The 18674-nt window shown below is 38.7% G+C and overlaps 2 long non-coding RNA genes across 2 annotated transcripts; one reads left to right on the forward strand and one right to left on the reverse strand.

Moving 5' to 3' along the window:
- The first annotated feature begins 1177 nt into the window (after positions 1–1177).
- LOC138373564 (uncharacterized) lies at positions 1178–2710 on the forward strand. The gene is made up of 2 exons (XR_011231183.1): positions 1178–1319; positions 2097–2710. It is a non-coding gene; the product is annotated as an uncharacterized lncRNA (long non-coding RNA).
- Positions 2711–17517: 14807 nt separating this feature from the next.
- On the reverse strand, positions 17518–18379 carry LOC138352369 (uncharacterized). The gene is made up of 3 exons (XR_011222785.1): positions 18163–18379; positions 17796–17918; positions 17518–17617 (listed from the first exon to the last, which is right to left on the reverse strand). It is a non-coding gene; the product is annotated as an uncharacterized lncRNA (long non-coding RNA).
- Positions 18380–18674: the final 295 nt, after the last annotated feature.

Genomic DNA, 18674 nt, shown 5'->3' on the forward strand with positions numbered 1-18674 from the left:
CGAATTTCGCAATTTGCTATGTACTTTAGTGTACTATTTTAAAATAAGATTGGTTTTTAAGCTGCAAGTCATATGAATCTCAAAAAAAGTATATTATTAACAATCTTATCTCCATAGTTCACTAGTTTCTGTAAATCAGATCTGGTAACTGTAGGCCAAGTACTGGAAGACTCAAGACACAATGTGTTGAAGCTATTCTCTTTGAAGAAGTCATCTCGACAGGATCTTCCAGCTCCAGCTATAAAACTTCACCAAACATGGATCTACCTAGTACATCAAATGGTAAGGAATTACTAAACTGTACAAAGTTTTATGCTAGAACATTTGTTACAGAATTGTCCCTGTCAGGGACAATTCAGTCCCTATTCTATGTGTACTCCATCACATAGTGACGGAGTATGTGGGAATAATTTTGTTGACACTGTCCATTTTGTCAATTCTACAACAGCAGATAATATGAATTCCCAGAGATATTTGTAACTTGAGATACTTGGTTTGGTTTGGTTAAGTTAGGTTAGGTTAGCCTAACCCAGTAAATCCTCCCCGGCTAGAATATAAACCCCGGACAAAGTGCTCGTGAAATGCCAGGCATTTGCAAATATGAGGATGTGGTTGATTAGATTATATTCTTTTTTTGGCTGGTACATTGTAAGAAAGTATCACAAAGATTACTATGTACATTAAAGTAAAATTTGAGGGTTATCAACATATAAATTGTAGCATAATTTGAGGAATATTTCAAGGTATAATATAGTAAGATATGCATTCAATATAACAATCATGATATAAGGTGATAGCAATGATTACAATGGAAAAGTTGTATGGTTTAGGCACATATATTCTGGCATTGGATTTCATAAGATACAGTGCGAGTTTAATACACTAGTTAGGAAACTATCAAGAAAAAATTTAGGTACTTTTTGGTTTTATTTTTTAAAATGGCAGAAGTTGGACAGTTTTTAAATTTGTTAGCAAGTTAGTTCCATAGACAAGGTCCCTTTATTTGCATAGAGTATTTACACAGAATAACTTTGACTCTGGGGATATCAAAGATATTTATTTCTGGTATTGTGATTCTATTATGGGTTCTATTGCACATGCCCAGCTATGCTTCAAACATTTATTTTGTTGCATTTTCCCAGATAGTGTTATTGTTTAAATATTATTTGCTTTTCAGCTAACATATCTGCGTGGCTGTGGGTATGAATCAATCGTTATCTATTACAAGAAAGGACCAGCACGGGTGACGCATGGTATCCTACCAAACAACGTAATACAAGAAGAGGACAAGAAGATCTTCACCACTAACTTCTTTTTGTGTAAGTAGTTCACATAATATATAAATATATCACCACCTATTATTTTCTCTCATATATATATATATATATACATATGTATATATATATATATATATACATATGTATATATATATATATATATATATATATATATATATATATATATATATATATATATATAATTTCAATTCAATCATCTCTGTCGTTGATGTATATGGCAAAAAGTGTGTGGCCCAATACAGCACTATGTCTTAACGTAATGGGTCCAAGGGCCCATAAGGTCTCGACAGCATTAAGGGCCCTTTAGCAAACCAGTGTGCTGGTGCCCCTATGACACCCATGACGTCTTTGTATCATTTCAAGTTTGTACATGTACTTCTTAAGATATGGGCACCATACAACTGCTGCATATTCTAGCTTTTGTCTAAAAAAATCATGAACAATTTATTTATTATTTATCCATGAATGCCAGAACTAAACCCTGTGGTACTCCACTCGTGACATTTCTCCAGTCCAATACATTGCCTCTGATTACTGCCCTCATTTTTCTATCAGTTTGAAATTTTTTAATCCATGTTAGAAGCTTACCTGTCACCCCTCCAATATGTTCCAGTTTCCAGAACAAACTCTTATGTGGAATTCTATTGAATGCCTCTTTTAGGTCCAGATAGATGCAGTCAACCCAACCATATCTTTCCTGTAAAATTTCTGCGGCTCGATCATAGTAACTGATTAAATTTGTTACACAGGATCTTCCATTTCAAAATTTTTTATTTTTTATTTTTATTTTTTTTCCAGCACGCACAAGGAAGCTTGATGCAGATAAACTTACATTAGGATCAGAAGGTGATAGCGATAATGCCCTGGAAAAAAATCCTGACGAGCTACAAGTGCAGCAGGTGCATAAAGTCCAAAAAGTACCGCAGGTGCAAGAAATTCAACAATTACAAAAAGTTCCGCAGGTGGAACATTTACAAAAAGTTCCGCCGGTGCAACAAGGGCTACCATTAGCAATCCTTCAGAAACAGCAAGAAGTACAAGTAGTAAAATTTGAACCACAGGGAACTACACCAGGAAAACAGTGTAGTAACAACGGAATGGGAATTTTAAAATACCTGAGGAAACAGGTAAAAAAGGACAAACAATAGAAATGGTTCCTTACACATTATTTGGTAGTTTATAGGTATTTTACTTATAATACTTTATATTATGTCTACAGTTTATAATTTAGTTTACAGTTAATTTACTTTTCAACTTCCATATCTTACATGAAGGATTTTTACTGTTTTTCATTTTTAAAACCTTATTAGTATCATTTATAGTTTAGTGTCAATTCACTTATAATACAATATATGGAATAATTTACTAAATTCATTTAACTATAATAAATTTAAATAAACATTTTTACCCCAGGATGAGTTTCAGTCACCCTACCCAAAAAATTAATGTTTCTTTATTACTAATCTTGTGAGAGGTAGCTTATTGTGCAGCCCATACTCATTCTGTGAGTGTTAGTTTATTGTGCACCCCATAGTCATCATGTCACCCAAGCCTGCTGCAGCTGCACCTGAGGGGTGGTGTAGGGAACCATTAGTGTACTATTATGATTTGAGAGAGAGAATGCTCTGTGGACAGAGCATCAATATGGCTTAAGGCATTGAGCTTTGCCTCAAGATGAAGCTTGGGCTGATCTCTGATTTGCTTCTTGGGAGTCTTCATTTACGTGCACCCCATACTCAACCACTTTGTAGTAATTAATTGTGCAACCCATACTCATCCTGTTACCAGTAGTTTGTGCAACCCATACTCATCCTGTTACCAGTAGTTTGTGCAACCCATACTTATCCTGTGATCCCTATCCCTCTACTTCAAGTCCCTCAAGGGGCGCACGAATTCAGTTTGGCATACTGCATCCTGCCTTCCCATCCCTAGCTACTGACCCATCACAATATTTTATTTTATTTTATTTATATATATACAAGTAGGTACATTGGGGTTGTGAGAATACATTGAATAGTACAGTATTTACAATCTTGTAAAGCCACTAGTATGCGCAGCGTTTCAGGCAGGTCCTTAATCTAACAGATAATTTTAAGTAGGTAATTTCTATCAGAATTGATAAATGATAATAAATACATTGTTTACATACATACATTACAAATACATACATATAAGCTCAAAAGCTTCATTGAAGGTTGTAACAGAACCCATGAGCACCACACCAGAAAAAAATACAGTTTTGATATTCCAAGAATACGACTTAATCAAACTAGAAATGCTCTACAAATCAAGGGACCCAGAATGTGGAATGATCTTCCCAACCATGTTAAAGACTGTACCTCTCTCAACCAGTTTAAGATAAAAACTAAACACTACCTAATAAATTCACTAACCTACCTTACCCCTCTATTGTCAACCCATGTCTGTTATTTTTTTTTTTTTTTTAATCAACACTGTTTGTCAACCTATTGTATTTGTGCTGCTTTTTCAGTCATGTTCCCTCTTTTTTTTATCTTTATTTGTATTTGTTCTCAACACATTTTATTCTTTATGCTCAATTAGTATTAAGTTCTAGATATTAATGTTTTTCCTGCCCGAAACGCGTTGCGTAATAGTGGCTTTAGGCATTGTATGTACTAGCTCTATCTATATATCGATCCATTAATGTAACATTACTTGTATGTATGTACCTTACCTGAATAAACATATTTATTTATTTATTTATTTATTTATACAAGTTTAACTCTGGGGATATCAAAGAGATATTTATTTCTGGTGTGGTGATAATGGGTCCTATTACATCTGTCCAGGAAGAGTTTCAGAGCAGGATTTGCATTTAAGAACAGGGTTTTGTAAATGTAGTTGACACAAGAGAATTTATGGAGTGAGATTATGTTTAGCATGTTTAGGGAGTTAAACAAGGGGGCTGTGTGTTGTCTGAAAGCAGAATTTGATATTATTCTGATAGCAGATTTTTGCTGGGTGATGATGGACTTGAGGTGGTTTGCAGTGGTTGAACCCCATGCACAGATACCATAGTTGAGATAGGGATAGATTAGTGTATAATATAGAGAGATGAGAGCAGGGTTAGGTACATAATATCTGATTTTGGAGAGTATACCAACTGTTTTAGAGACTTTCTTAGTTATGTATTGTATGTGGGTACTGAAGTTGAGTCTCTTGTCTAAGAATAGACCAAGAAACTTTCCATCATTGTTATTGCTAATGTTTACATTGTCATCTGAAGCTGAATTGCATTTGTAGATTTGCTTCCAAATAAGATGTAGTAGGTCTTTTCTATGTTAAGTGTTAGTTTGTTGGTTGACATCCATAAGTGGACTTTTTTTAGTTCATTATTAACAACATTACAGTATTTAGTGTATGTGGGTTGGGGTTGGAGTAGATGAGTGTAGTATCATCAGCAAACAATATAGGTTTCAGAATGTTAAGAACATATACATCCTGCCTTCCCATCCCTAGCTACTGACCCATCACAATATACATCCTGCCTTCCCATCCCTAGCTACTGACCCATCACAATATACATCCTGCCTTCCCATCCCTAGCTACTGACCCATCACAATATACATGTAGTAGAGTGTTTTCTGTAGGCAATTTTCTAATTATACAATCATATGTTGCCCTCAGCTCTCCTATTTCATACATACTTTTTTTCTTTTGCAAGGGAGTAATTACTACATCTACATTACAATCCTCCCATGGTGGTGTAAATTTTCTCTTGGGCACAGCAATACACTCTGAAATAACATCATACTTAATAACATTAGAACATAAGGTATTCATATATGCTCTTTTCTTCATCATACATTGTTCAGTACTTCCCACCTTTTGAACTGAGAGGACCAATTCATTAGCTCCCCCACCTCTCATTAATCTAATGGCAGAAGCTACATTTATCTCTGCAATTCTATCCCCAATACTCTGCAGATTCAACTCCATCCTGATTTTCTCAATCATAGCATTTCTTGGGCATCCTAAGATAATTCTCATGGCTTCATTTTGTACCTGTGGGAGGTTGGTGCTGGGGTTACTGTGGGAGGTGTACTGTGTGAGGTTGGTGTTGGGGTTACCTGTAGGAGGTGTACTGTGGGAGGTTGGTGCTGGGGTTACCTGTGGGAGGTGTACTGTGGGAGGTTGGTGTTGTGTACTGTGGGAGGTTGGTGCTGGGGTTACCCGTGGGAGGTGTACTGTGGGAGGTTGGTGTTGTGTACTGTGGGAGGTTGGTGTTGGGGTTACCTGTGGGAGGTGTACTGTGGGAGGTTGGTGCTGGGGTTACCTGTGGGATGTGTACTGTGGGAGGTTGGTGTTGTGTACTGTGGGAGGTTGGTGTTGGGGTTACTGTGGGAGGTTGGTGCTGGGGTTACTGTGGGAGGTGTACTGTGTGAGGTTGGTGTTGGGGTTACCTGTGGGAGGTGTACTGTGGGAGGTTGGTGCTGGGGTTACCTGTGGGATGTGTACTGTGGGAGGTTGGTGTTGTGTACTGTGGGAGGTTGGTGTTGGGGTTACTGTGGGAGGTTGGTGTTGGGGTTACCTGTGGGAGGTGTACTGTGGGAGGTTGGTGCTGGGGTTACCTGTGGGATGTGTACTGTGGGAGGTTGGTGTTGTGTACTGTGGGAGGTTGGTGTTGGGGTTACTGTGGGAGGTTGGTGCTGGGGTTACTGTGGGAGGTGTACTGTGTGAGGTTGGTGTTGGGGTTACCTGTAGGAGGTGTACTGTGGGAGGTTGGTGCTGGGGTTACCTGTGGGAGGTTGGTGTTGTGTACTGTGGGAGGTTGGTGCTGGGGTTACTGTGGGAGGTGTACTGTGTGAGGTTGGTGTTGGGGTTACCTGTGGGAGGTGTACTGTGGGAGGTTGGTGTTGTGTACTGTGGGAGGTTGGTGTTGGGGTTACCTGTGGGAGGTGTACTGTGGGAGGTTGGTGCTGGGGTTACCTGTGGGATGTGTACTGTGGGAGGTTGGTGTTGTGTACTGTGGGAGGTTGGTGTTGGGGTTACTGTGGGAGGTTGGTGCTGGGGTTACTGTGGGAGGTGTACTGTGTGAGGTTGGTGTTGGGGTTACCTGTGGGAGGTGTACTGTGGGAGGTTGGTGCTGGGGTTACCTGTGGGATGTGTACTGTGGGAGGTTGGTGTTGTGTACTGTGGGAGGTTGGTGTTGGGGTTACTGTGGGAGGTTGGTGTTGGGGTTACCTGTGGGAGGTGTACTGTGGGAGGTTGGTGCTGGGGTTACCTGTGGGATGTGTACTGTGGGAGGTTGGTGTTGTGTACTGTGGGAGGTTGGTGTTGGGGTTACTGTGGGAGGTTGGTGCTGGGGTTACTGTGGGAGGTGTACTGTGTGAGGTTGGTGTTGGGGTTACCTGTAGGAGGTGTACTGTGGGAGGTTGGTGCTGGGGTTACCTGTGGGAGGTTGGTGTTGTGTACTGTGGGAGGTTGGTGCTGGGGTTACTGTGGGAGGTGTACTGTGTGAGGTTGGTGTTGGGGTTACCTGTAGGAGGTGTACTGTGGGAGGTTGGTGCTGGGGTTACCTGTGGGAGGTGTACTGTGGGAGGTTGGTGTTGTGTACTGTGGGAGGTTGGTGCTGGGGTTACCTGTGGGAGGTGTACTGTGGGAGGTTGGTGTTGTGTACTGTGGGAGGTTGGTGCTGGGGTTACCTGTGGGATGTGTACTGTGGGAGGTTGGTGTTGTGTACTGTGGGAGGTTGGTGTTGGGGTTACTGTGGGAGGTTGGTGCTGGGGTTACTGTGGGAGGTGTACTGTGTGAGGTTGGTGTTGGGGTTACCTGTAGGAGGTGTACTGTGGGAGGTTGGTGCTGGGGTTACCTGTGGGAGGTGTACTGTGGGAGGTTGGTGTTGTGTACTGTGGGAGGTTGGTGCTGGGGTTACTGTGGGAGGTGTACTGTGTGAGGTTGGTGTTGGGGTTACCTGTAGGAGGTGTACTGTGGGAGGTTGGTGCTGGGGTTACCTGTGGGAGGTGTACTGTGGGAGGTTGGTGTTGTGTACTGTGGGAGGTTGGTGCTGGGGTTACCTGTGGGAGGTGTACTGTGGGAGGTTGGTGTTGTGTACTGTGGGAGGTTGGTGCTGGGGTTACCTGTGGGATGTGTACTGTGGGAGGTTGGTGTTGTGTACTGTGGGAGGTTGGTGCTGGGGTTACCTGTGGGAGGTGTACTGTGGGAGGTTGGTGTTGTGTACTGTGGGAGGTTGGTGTTGGGGTTACCTGTGGGAGGTGTACTGTGGGAGGTTGGTGTTGTGTACTGTAGGAGGTTGGTGTTAGGGTATTCACCTAGTATATCTTGTTTCTGGGTGTACTAACTTAGTATATGTTGCGTGTGTGTGTATACTCACCTAGTCTCACCTAGAATATCTTGTGTGTAAGTACTCAACTAGTACTCACCTAGTATACCTTGTATGTGTGTATTCACCTAGTATATCTTGTTTCTGGGTGTACTAACTTAGTATATGTTGCGTGTGTGTGTATACTCACCTAGAATATCTTGTGTGTAAGTACTCAACTAGTACTCACCTAGTATACCTTGTATGTGTGTATTCACCTAGTATATCTTGTTTCTGGGTGTACTAACTTAGTATATGTTGCGTGTGTGTGTATACTCACCTAGTCTCACCTAGAATATCTTGTGTGTAAGTACTCAACTAGTACTCACCTAGTATACCTTGTATGTGTGTATTCACCTAGTATATCTTGTTTCTGGGTGTACTAGTTGGAGGGAGGGAGTTGGAGGGAGGGAAATGTAGTTGGTGGACCTGTGGTCAGGGTGGCTCCAGAGGTAGGGTGTCAAATTTCAGTGTTTATGGCAGGGTAAGGGAATGGTCGTCGTTGGTCTTGTGATTCAATATTTTCTTGTTGTCGCTAAGTTACACTTTTTCAGGTCTATATAGTACAATGGCCAGTCCTCATGTACCTAGTAATTATGTACCTTAAATTATGTACGTAAATTATGTAATTATGTTCATGTACCTAGTAGCTAGTAGTTATAGTGTCAGTTGGGGGTTAATGGGCCAGGCCGAGTGTGCCTGTGCCCCACAAATATCACCCTTATTGCTGACTAGTTGGTATAACGGCTTTTCCCAAACCTCTCTCTCGCCAGAATTATACTGACATGTGAATATCTTTGGCAGTTGATGAATCCTAAATATAAATAATAAATAAATAAATGTTTATTTAGGTAAGGTACATCCATACAAGAAATTTTTACAAAGATTGGTGGACTTATAGATAGATTCATACATTGCATAACTGCATGGCATAACTGGCAATCCCCTCACAGTGTTCAAGTGAGAACTGGATAAGCACCTCCAAAGGATACCCAAGTATGCCAAGTATGCTGCCCTGAGGAACACCAATGTTGATGGGTAGGGTGGGAGAAATTGAATTATTCACAGAAACATACTGGAGCCTGTCAGTGAGGTACGTAGGATTTGAGGTATTGCAGGGGATACAAGACACTGATCACTGGTCTCCCATTTGGTCCTCATTGCTTTATCTTACTATTATTGAATGTCAATAACCGTATTATGCAATTTCAATTTCTTCTATTGCTTTCTTTATTATGCACCCCATACCCATCCCGTGGGCCGTGGTGTAAAGGATTACAGAGGCACATAATCGGTTCAGGACCGGAACCCTCTAGTTCGTTTAGCTAAGCAAATAACAATGTTTGACGCTAGTTACAAAATTATTAATGTTGTATACACATGTACACACACACTCATACATACATACATATATATATATATATATATATATATATATATATATATATATATATATATATATATATATATATATATATATGTATATATATACATATATATATATATATATATATATATATATATATATATATATATATATATATATATATAATTATACCAGTATAATCTAATAATATATACTGGTCTAATAAAATAATTATACCAGTTAATACTCTCACTCGTTGTGTTAGGATATGTTAGCTTGATAAAACTGACTGTTCATTGTTGAGAAATGTGTTAACAAACAATATATCTGACTTATCAAGACTGTAGCTTGCTTAGCAAGGAACTTTTTTTAAATTTGGGTTCAGTTTAACTACCGCTCAAGGGATGAGTAATTGGGGCATAATAAAGGAACTAAGCTGATAAAATGAAAGATGGGAAAACAACATTAGAAAGATAAACTCGAGAGACGTTTTCATGTTAACCCGAAAATTATTTGAGGAGCAAGACAGACTGCGGGTCAAGCAATTGGTCTTTATGCTATCGTGATGGGGGATCAGCCATTACACGTGTTAATGACTCTTGTATAGTTGTGTAGTTAAGGACATCAGGGTAAAGGGGTAATGGGCATTGTGGTTGATTGTTCTACCTGGGAATCCTCCACTGTTTTATATCTTATGTATGTATGTATGTACTAACCTAGTTGTGGTTGCAAGGGTTGAACTTTGGCTCTTTGGTCCCGCCACTTGAATACATACACTTTCCATACACTTGAAACTGTGTATGGAATCAGCCTCCACCACATTACTGCCTAAAGCATTCCATTTATTAACTACTCTGACACTGAAAAGTTCTTTCTATAATCTCTCTGTGGCTCATTTGGGTACTCAGCTTCCACCTGTGTCCCCTTGTGCGTGTACCACATGTGTTAAATAAATGTATGTATGTATGTATGTATGTATGTATGTACGTACGTATGTATGTATGTATGTATGTATGTATGTATGTATGTATGTATGTATGTATGTATGTATGTAAGGAGAGAGAGAGAGGGAGAGAGAGAGAGAGAGAGAGAGAGAGAGAGAGAGAGAGAGAGAGAGAGAGAGAGAGAGAGAGAGAGAGAGAGAGAGAGAGAGAGAGAGAAAGAGATGAAGATCGAGACAGAGAAATAGATATAGACAGAGTCAGGGAGAGAATGTTAGACACAGAGACGTATAGATAAGGATATGCAAAGTCAGTGAGAGAATGACAGAGATAGAGCGAGGAAAGAGACAGAGAGATAGGCTGACACAGAGAATGTCAGAAACGAGGAGAGGCAGAGACAGAGGGACAGGGACAGACGGACAGGGCCAGAGGAGGGACGGGGGAACAGAGGGGGAGCAGTGGGACAGGGAGGGAGACAGGGACAGAGAGGGGGACATGGACAGAGACAGAGACAGAGGGACAGGGTCAGAGAGGGGGACCGGGGGACAGAGGGAGGAGAGGGGGGCAGGAGACCAAGAGAGAGGGGACAGAGGAGAGACAGGGACAAGGGGACAGAGATGGATAGGGGGACTGGAGGAAAGGGAGGGGGACAGATGATGGACAGCGGACAGAAAGAGTGGGCAGGGGGACAGAGAGGTACAGGGGACAGAGAGATGGACAGGGGGACATAGAGGAACAGGGGGACAGAGAGTGACAGGGGGACAGAGAGAGGAACAGGAGGACAGAGAAGAACAGGGGGACAGAGAGAGACAGGGGGGACAGAGACAGGGACAATGGGATAGAGAGGGACAGGGGGACAGAGAGATGGAAAGGGGGGACAGGGGGACAGAGAGGGGGAAAGGGATCTGGGACAGAGGACAGAAAATGTGGGCAAGGGGACAAAGTGAGGGACAGGGGACAAAGATGGACAGGGGGACAAAGATGGACAAGGGGGACAGGAGGAAAGGGGGGAGATGTATGAGGGGAAATGTTTGCGGAAGATGGAGAAGGGGTATTTAGAACGGTAAGTTAGAGAGGGGGCAACTAAGGCCCATCATTGAAAAACAAATGAGCATCATTGCAATAGCAGGAGCCACGCACATCTTTAGCCTGCGTTGTTGAGACATTGTCAATTAAGCGGTGTCCAATAGCAGTATCTTCGGTATTTAAGCGTTACCTTAAAAATACTGGAAATATTGAAAGCTATTAATCCAGATATTAATCCCCTTGTGCAACGCACACAAGAGGCAACAGCTTCTAGCTCTACAAGCCGCAATATAAAATAGAGAATAGGCGATTGTTTTCACTCACAGTGTAATAAACCCACGGACCCACCCACCCGCTGAAGCCGTAAATGCCAAGACATTACTTCCGTTTAAAATTAAGCCGGAATAATCCTCAGGTATGTGGAGGATGTGGGAGGCCTTTGATCAACCACCGACTTCCTGCCCCGTCGACGGGGCCATCAGCCCTCAGTGTGCCCTCAGCCAAAATAATGTGAAACATGTATGTGGGTGTATTAAATATTTTAATTTATTATTTCCAAGATTTAGCTGTTAGCTCTTGGACCCCGCCTTTCTAAGCGTCGGTTGTCTAATGTACCGACTCTCGGCCTCTTTTCCTCCATCATATCTAAACAACATATATTTTTATCTAACACACTCACACATCCCCAAGATGCAGCCTTTAGCAGCTTCCTGACTTTCAGGTTCCTATTTACTGCAAGGTGAATAGATGCATTAGTGTGTGTATGTTTGTGTCTGTGTGTGTGTGTGTGTGTGTACGTGTGTGTGTGTGTGTGTATACTCACCTAGTTGTGGTTGCGGGGGGTTGAGCTCTGGCTCTTTGGTCCCACCTCTCAACTGGCAATCAACTGATGTACAGATTCCTGAGCCTACTGGGCTCTATCATATCTGCATTTGAAACTGTGTATGGAGTCAGCCTCCACCACATCACTGCCTAATGCATTCCATCTATTAACTACTCTGACACTGAAAAAGTTCTTTCTAACATCCTAGTGGTTCATTTGGGTACTAAGTTTCCACCTGTGTCCCCTTGTTCGCCTACCACCCGTGTTAAACAGTTTATCTTTATGTACCCTATCAATTGCATTTCTCGCAGCCTGTCCTCGTAACTCATGCCTCTTAGTCCTGGGACTAGCCTATTGGCATACCACTAAACTTTTTCAAGCTTCGTCTTGTGCTTTTTTTTTTTTTTTTTTTTTTTTTGAGATATATACAAGAGTTGTTATATTCTTGTACAGCCTAGTACTAAGTATATGGTGTTTGGCTAGATAAGAGTAAAACTGCTTGTAGATTAGTTTTTCAAAAAATGTTGACAAGTTAGGCAGGATTGATATAGGTCTGTAGTTGTTAACATCTGTGAGATCACCACATTTGTGTACAGGGGTAACTCGCTTTTTTAGGATAACTGGAAAGGTTTGGAGTTCAAGTTCAAGTAGCTTTTCAAAAAATGTTGACAAGTTAGGCAGGATTGATATAGGTCTGTAATTGTTAACATCTGTGAGATCACCACATTTGTGTACAGGGGTAACTCGCTTTTTTTAGGATAACTGGAAAGGTTTGGAGTTCAAGTGACCTGTTGAAGAGCATGAGAATTCTTTGGAGACAATTCCTAACCTATACTTCTTCTCAAGGTCATGTTTTTTATTAATGGGTTTAAGTATTCCCTTTGTAAGCAAGGGATTGTTAAGCCTTTTGGTTATGCTTACAAAAAAGTCACAGGACAGACATTATCAGCAGCAGTTATAAAATTGTCAATAGCAGTTTCATTGTGCAGCCTAAAACTTAACTCCCTTGACTCTAGAGGTATATATATTAGGTTTAGGTTAGGTTTTTTTAATTAAACCAGCCAGGATGAGTGAAGCCATGAAGGGCGTTTTTATTAATTAAAACACCCAAATGTTGGGTGCTTCAGGTGTTGTTCCTCTTGGATGATCTTGTACCTCTCTGTCTCACACCTGTAAGAATGAGTGATATGGTTAAGGGGGAAACAAAGTGCAGGCAAGGCAATGGAGGCCAGTAGTAATCTTAGGGCTAGGATAATTAGAAATTAGAGAAATTAAGTAAGAGAAATTAGCAAGAGAAATCAGGTAAAATTTATTATACTTAACTTTTGTATCATCAGTTTAGTAGTAATTCTTCATCTTCATCATCATCATCTTCACTGTCACAAAGCTCCAGGTAGGGCTCGGAAACATCAACATCCTCTTCCTGGTATCCAAATAAACGCTTTGCATCACTCAGCTTGTCAGAACACAACTTTTGCCCTTGCTTCAAAAGAGCCAAGATTCCACTCTTATTTTTGGTTGATAGGTGCTTCTCTTCAATAGTGTACTTGTTAGGATCCTGTAATATATAGACTATTTAATGGGGTTTAAGACATTTACAAATTTCCCTGAAAATACTAAAGAAATTAGAATAAATAAATAAAGTTTTCGGTAAAAGTTCAAATATATGTAAAACACTTTTTGTACTTGTACTTTTGTCTTGTTGTAGTGTACTTGTTAGGATCCTGTAATATATAGACTATTTAATGGGGTTTAAGACATTTACAAATTTCCCTGAAAATACTAAAGAAATTAGAATAAATAAATAAAGTTTTCGGTAAAAGTTCAAATATATGTAAAACACACAAAAAACTTTTTTTGAGCAAGGGACACTAATAAAAGAGGAAAATTATATTTACTGCAAGTAAACTACAACTCAATTTAATGTAATTACAGTTTAGGTACTTGCATTATACATACTATACATAGTTTATTGTGCAGTATCAACCTGATAAAAACCTACGGATTATGATACTGCACCTATTTTACAAACAGTAGTGATGATATTTTACTTCAAAAATAAGTAAAGCTTATCCATTATGCATGCTAAATGTTAGTTATCTTGATAAGGCCGAATTGTAACCCCTGATAAAATGAGATGTAGTTACATACCATTTTGGCTATGATGAGGCAATAAATTGTGCCATGGCAGGATACCTTCTATTGCATCCTTTTCACTGAGAATTTCAGAGTTTTCACTATTGTAGATTTTTATGAAGCCTTGAAGCTTTTTCCTATCACACTCATTTCTGTGCCGGAGTGAAGAGCGCATTTTACTGGATGCTGCAAATAAAGTTTTTTGGCTGAAAGTTTTAAAGTTGTTAAAAAAATTTCCTCATCATTTACCTACATAGAAATTATAGACAAGAGCTAAATAGAAATTGCTTCAGAGTTAACAAAGAAATAGTAAGCCTACCTGCATCAGTGGCAATCAGATTTTTGCGATGCCTGATATAGAGTCTGCAACTGCCTCGATAGAATATTTTATGTTCTTCGAGGTTGTTCCAGTGTTTAACTCTAACTCCTTACAAATCATTTGTAGGTCAGATCGCCATTCTTGAATCAATGACTTTTGAACATCAAGTTTGTCGATCTCATTTGAAACTGTTATTTCCGTCTCTCTGGCCTATTTGAAAATATAATAAATTTAATGAACAAATCACATTAACCATGATGAGTGGTTCGAACCTATGGGCTTGGCATTCCCAGATGCTTGCTGTAGTTGAATGCGCCACAACATGGTCAAAAGAATTGCAACCTAGGGTACTAATGAACCCACAATTCAATTTTTGTTAATTATGCACCCCCATACCCATTCCATGGGCGGTTGTGCATGCAGTTTCCCATGTACTTGGTCTGTGTCCTCCAGTAGTTTTACCTCTGATGGCCCTTTCAATACACATAGAATTCATATTATTGTGATATATCAATACATGGAGAAAGACATTGAAATGGGGGCATCAAAGGCAGAACTACTGAATGACAGAGACCGAGTTCATGGGGGAATTGTGTGAAACCTGGTTTGGCTTCAGTGGAAGCCTTGGGATCCTTGTGGGTGCAGTAGTACTCCAAGTTGCAATTCATCTGACCATGTCGTGGCGTAGTGAACTAGAGCATGCATCTGAGAGCACTCAGTGCATGGGGTTCAAACCCTCATCACAGTTCCCGTGATATATCACGATACTGTGATTTCTCTGTGAACACATTTGATATATCTCGGAATCATACATTTAGGTTAATTAAATACTATATACTTTATACAAATTAACCTTATTGATATATTGAAAAAGTTCAAGCAGTTAATTCAAGGAAATGGTCGCTAATTTATAAAGGAAAATATATGTAGTACATGATCTGAACACATAACTAACCTATAAATGCATTATAATACCTTTCACATATAAATGCATTATAATAAGTTTCAAAATAAATACAAATAAATAAAATAAATATATATTATTTTTAGTACCTTTCTGAGTCGAGTAACTAATGCACGAGCCAGTCCATCAATTTTTCGATGGTTCCAAAAGACTGCACCCTCTGTGAGTTCTTCTGTTCTTTCTGAGAAAAATATTTATAGCAATGAACATCTTGAAGAGCATAGATTAATAACAGTTTCATAACATACCTTTACTCACCACGACCAACTCAAGTTTGACCAATATGTTTTCATTCTTTTATTGATTATTTGAGGGAGTTGATACTTATTGAATACTGAATACCAATCGCATTATACTGATTATACCCATTATACAATGGGTAATGGGGTATCAAAAAATGTTTTATATGAAGAATTCTGATGCACTGCTAAATTTTACATAAAACAAAAATTTACATGGTGTTAGATAAATAAAATGATGATATGGATGCAATTGAAAGGCAAACTATAAAGACATACTCAGTTAAAAAATATGTCATATGACAATGTATATTTATATGTGCATACTTTATTTATAAGAACATTAATTTGAAGACAATATAATTCATTATAATATAGTGTGTGTAGAGAACAAAAGAATACTATACATTAAGTATCTGTAAAGCACATTTTATTACCTCCCAACTTTGTTGTAGCGATACAGCTTCTTGTTGCCATCAATATGTACTGCTAAAGGGGTTTTATCACAAGCAGGACACTCATTGTCAGCTTCTCCTCTAATTTTTCTCAGCTCATATTGCTGGAATCGCCATTCGAAGAACACTCTCTTCGAAGTTATATAATTAATGGGTCCAATCTAGGAATAGAATTTTTTAGATGGTGACATTTAAAATGCATATTATGACATAAGATAAATAAACAAAAAAAACATTCCATTTTGTGTTTGAACAAAATTAAAAACTAATTATTAATAAATGAATATACATTACTACAAAATTTTGATAATTTTTGTATTGAAATATAAAACTGAAAATATTAAGAATAACGGTATCAAAACATACACGCCCACGAGAAGCACCAAAGGATTCCAGTGCAGTGACTAATGCCCGAAATGATGTTCCGGGACAATTTCTTTTGATATGGTGCCATGATTCAAGCAGACTGGTGCTGTAGAATGTGCTGCTCTTTCCTAATGATGAATAGAAACCAGACTTGTGCATGGTCTTGCCTAGTTGTTGATGCTCATATCCACAGTGGCATGTATAGATTGGAGTATAGAGGTCATACCTTCCTGTAGTTTAAAATACAGTGCATTGAGTGGTGTGGCGACTTGCTAAAATAGTGATGTAAAAATTAACATTTATAGCAACAAAAATTTCAAAATGTATTGTGATTCAGGAATATCCGGTAATGGAAATAAAAGGGTAAATTTTAAAGTTTATTTACCCATTATAGTGATGAAGATGCAGAGATTGCTGGAGCTTGAAATTTTAAACTTGCAATCTGTGCAGTTGGGGCAAGAATTTGGTGGTTGGGCTGGTACAACAGGTTCTGGTAACAAAGAAAAGGAAGACAGTTTGACAAAATGAGTTTTATGGAAAAGAATTTCAGACTGAATATTTCATTGTTTCTTGATTGTACAAAATATTGACATTATTCTCCAGATAATGACTGAGAAATTCACAGAAAAGAAACAATCAGACGATTAAATCAATCTATAAAACCAAGTGTCAGGTTTAAACTTTAAGACTTCTCCAAATGTTGTAATGACTGAAATGAAACATTTATTCATTTTATTTGTTATACCAAGATAATCGTAGCTCTAGACTGGGATTGGGAAGTAGAAGTAATCTCGGAACAAAGTACGGATTTTATACAGGTATCGTATACTTACTCCAGTGAAAGATATTTCCTTCAGGGCACACAGTTTGTGTCGGGTCTAATGGCTCATAAAAGCCATTTTTCCAATATAATCTGTGGTGGAAAGGCATGAGAAAATGTTGCATTTGGTCACAAATGTGACACAAAAATGCAAAACAGTCTTCACATTTGATGCTTGCCTCACAATTTGTACATTGTACACAAACTTTACCTGATGAAAAAAGGGGTAATTATTTATACTAATTTTAAATACTGTATACCTAACATTTTAAACAATCTGAAGTCTAAATGTATTAATAGAGTGTCATTAATTTGCATATGATGCTTATTATACAGTATAACCTTAATGAACACAGCAATATTTAATTTACCTTTATCTGGAACACCCAACTCAGACAATGTCCAATCGAACAGCATTGCCCTGCTTTCTCCCCAATTAATCTCTGCATTTTTTCTTCTTTTTTGCCAGTCAGAAACACTTGGCTGAGAATCTTTAATTTGTTCAAGTTCTGCAGCAAGTACTTTGAAATATGGGATTAAAAATTAGTAAGAAAAATTTGTAAGTGAAAGGAATGATTAGTATAATATGTTAAACAAAATTTCATAGGCATTAAGCACAATTTTGGTACATAATATTTATGACGTGTGTCCATTAAATAAACCCTCATTTAAATACCAACAAATGATGTTGGGACATACCAACATCAAATGATTCCAAAGTTTCTTCACCAGCTGCCAAATAACTTTGAGTGTACGTTCTGCCACTAGTAGAATAGCCCGCATTTTGAATGTGTGGTGGTGAAAGTATAGCAGGCAGAATGTCTGGGTGGCACATTTGAAGATTTAAGCATGGTACATAATTGCAAATTGTATACAAGTATTAATATTTTCAGACAAATCTCAAGATATTACTATAACTAACTTTATGCTACCAAGTTGTTCAGTGTTATAGTAATTTAATCTCCATAATTGTCTAGCATACACTTAAAAATAGGCAACAAATATTATTGGAAAGTACACAAATAACAGCTGTAGAAATATTGTTAAAAAAATAATAGAAGATTACCATCAGATTGGGGTGCAGCTGGTCTTTGTTTTGAATTAATGTGTGATACATCCTGTATGTTATCTTTTTTTTGTTTCTTGTTTGTCACCTTTATTGAGTTTGGTTCCTCCACGTTTAAGAGTCTCTTCAAGTACTCATTTCTTTGTATCATTGCAGCACGTGCTTTCTGGTACTCACGTTCAAGATGTTCTCTAGTCATCACTGCTATTCTCCGGTGAAATTCTGAAGAGAAAATAATAGTGTTCGAAGGAAAAGTACAAGAACAAAACAAGAAAATTATGCTTATGCAAAATTATGCTACAATGTACCTATTAATAATCTTAAAATTTGCTACAAATTACCTACTTATAATTATGTGTTAAATTATGGACTTTCCCATAATGATATGCATGTTAGTGGCATTACCTATACTGCCTACCTGGAGCCCCCTAGAGAGATAGTGACACAAGTTAAGGTAATCCCTTTAGTAAGGTGCTGGGTCAACATAAATAAGCTATAACTAATAAGGACAC

Source organism: Procambarus clarkii, chromosome 5 (genome assembly GCF_040958095.1).
Source record: "Procambarus clarkii isolate CNS0578487 chromosome 5, FALCON_Pclarkii_2.0, whole genome shotgun sequence".
NCBI lineage: Eukaryota > Metazoa > Arthropoda > Malacostraca > Decapoda > Cambaridae > Procambarus > Procambarus clarkii.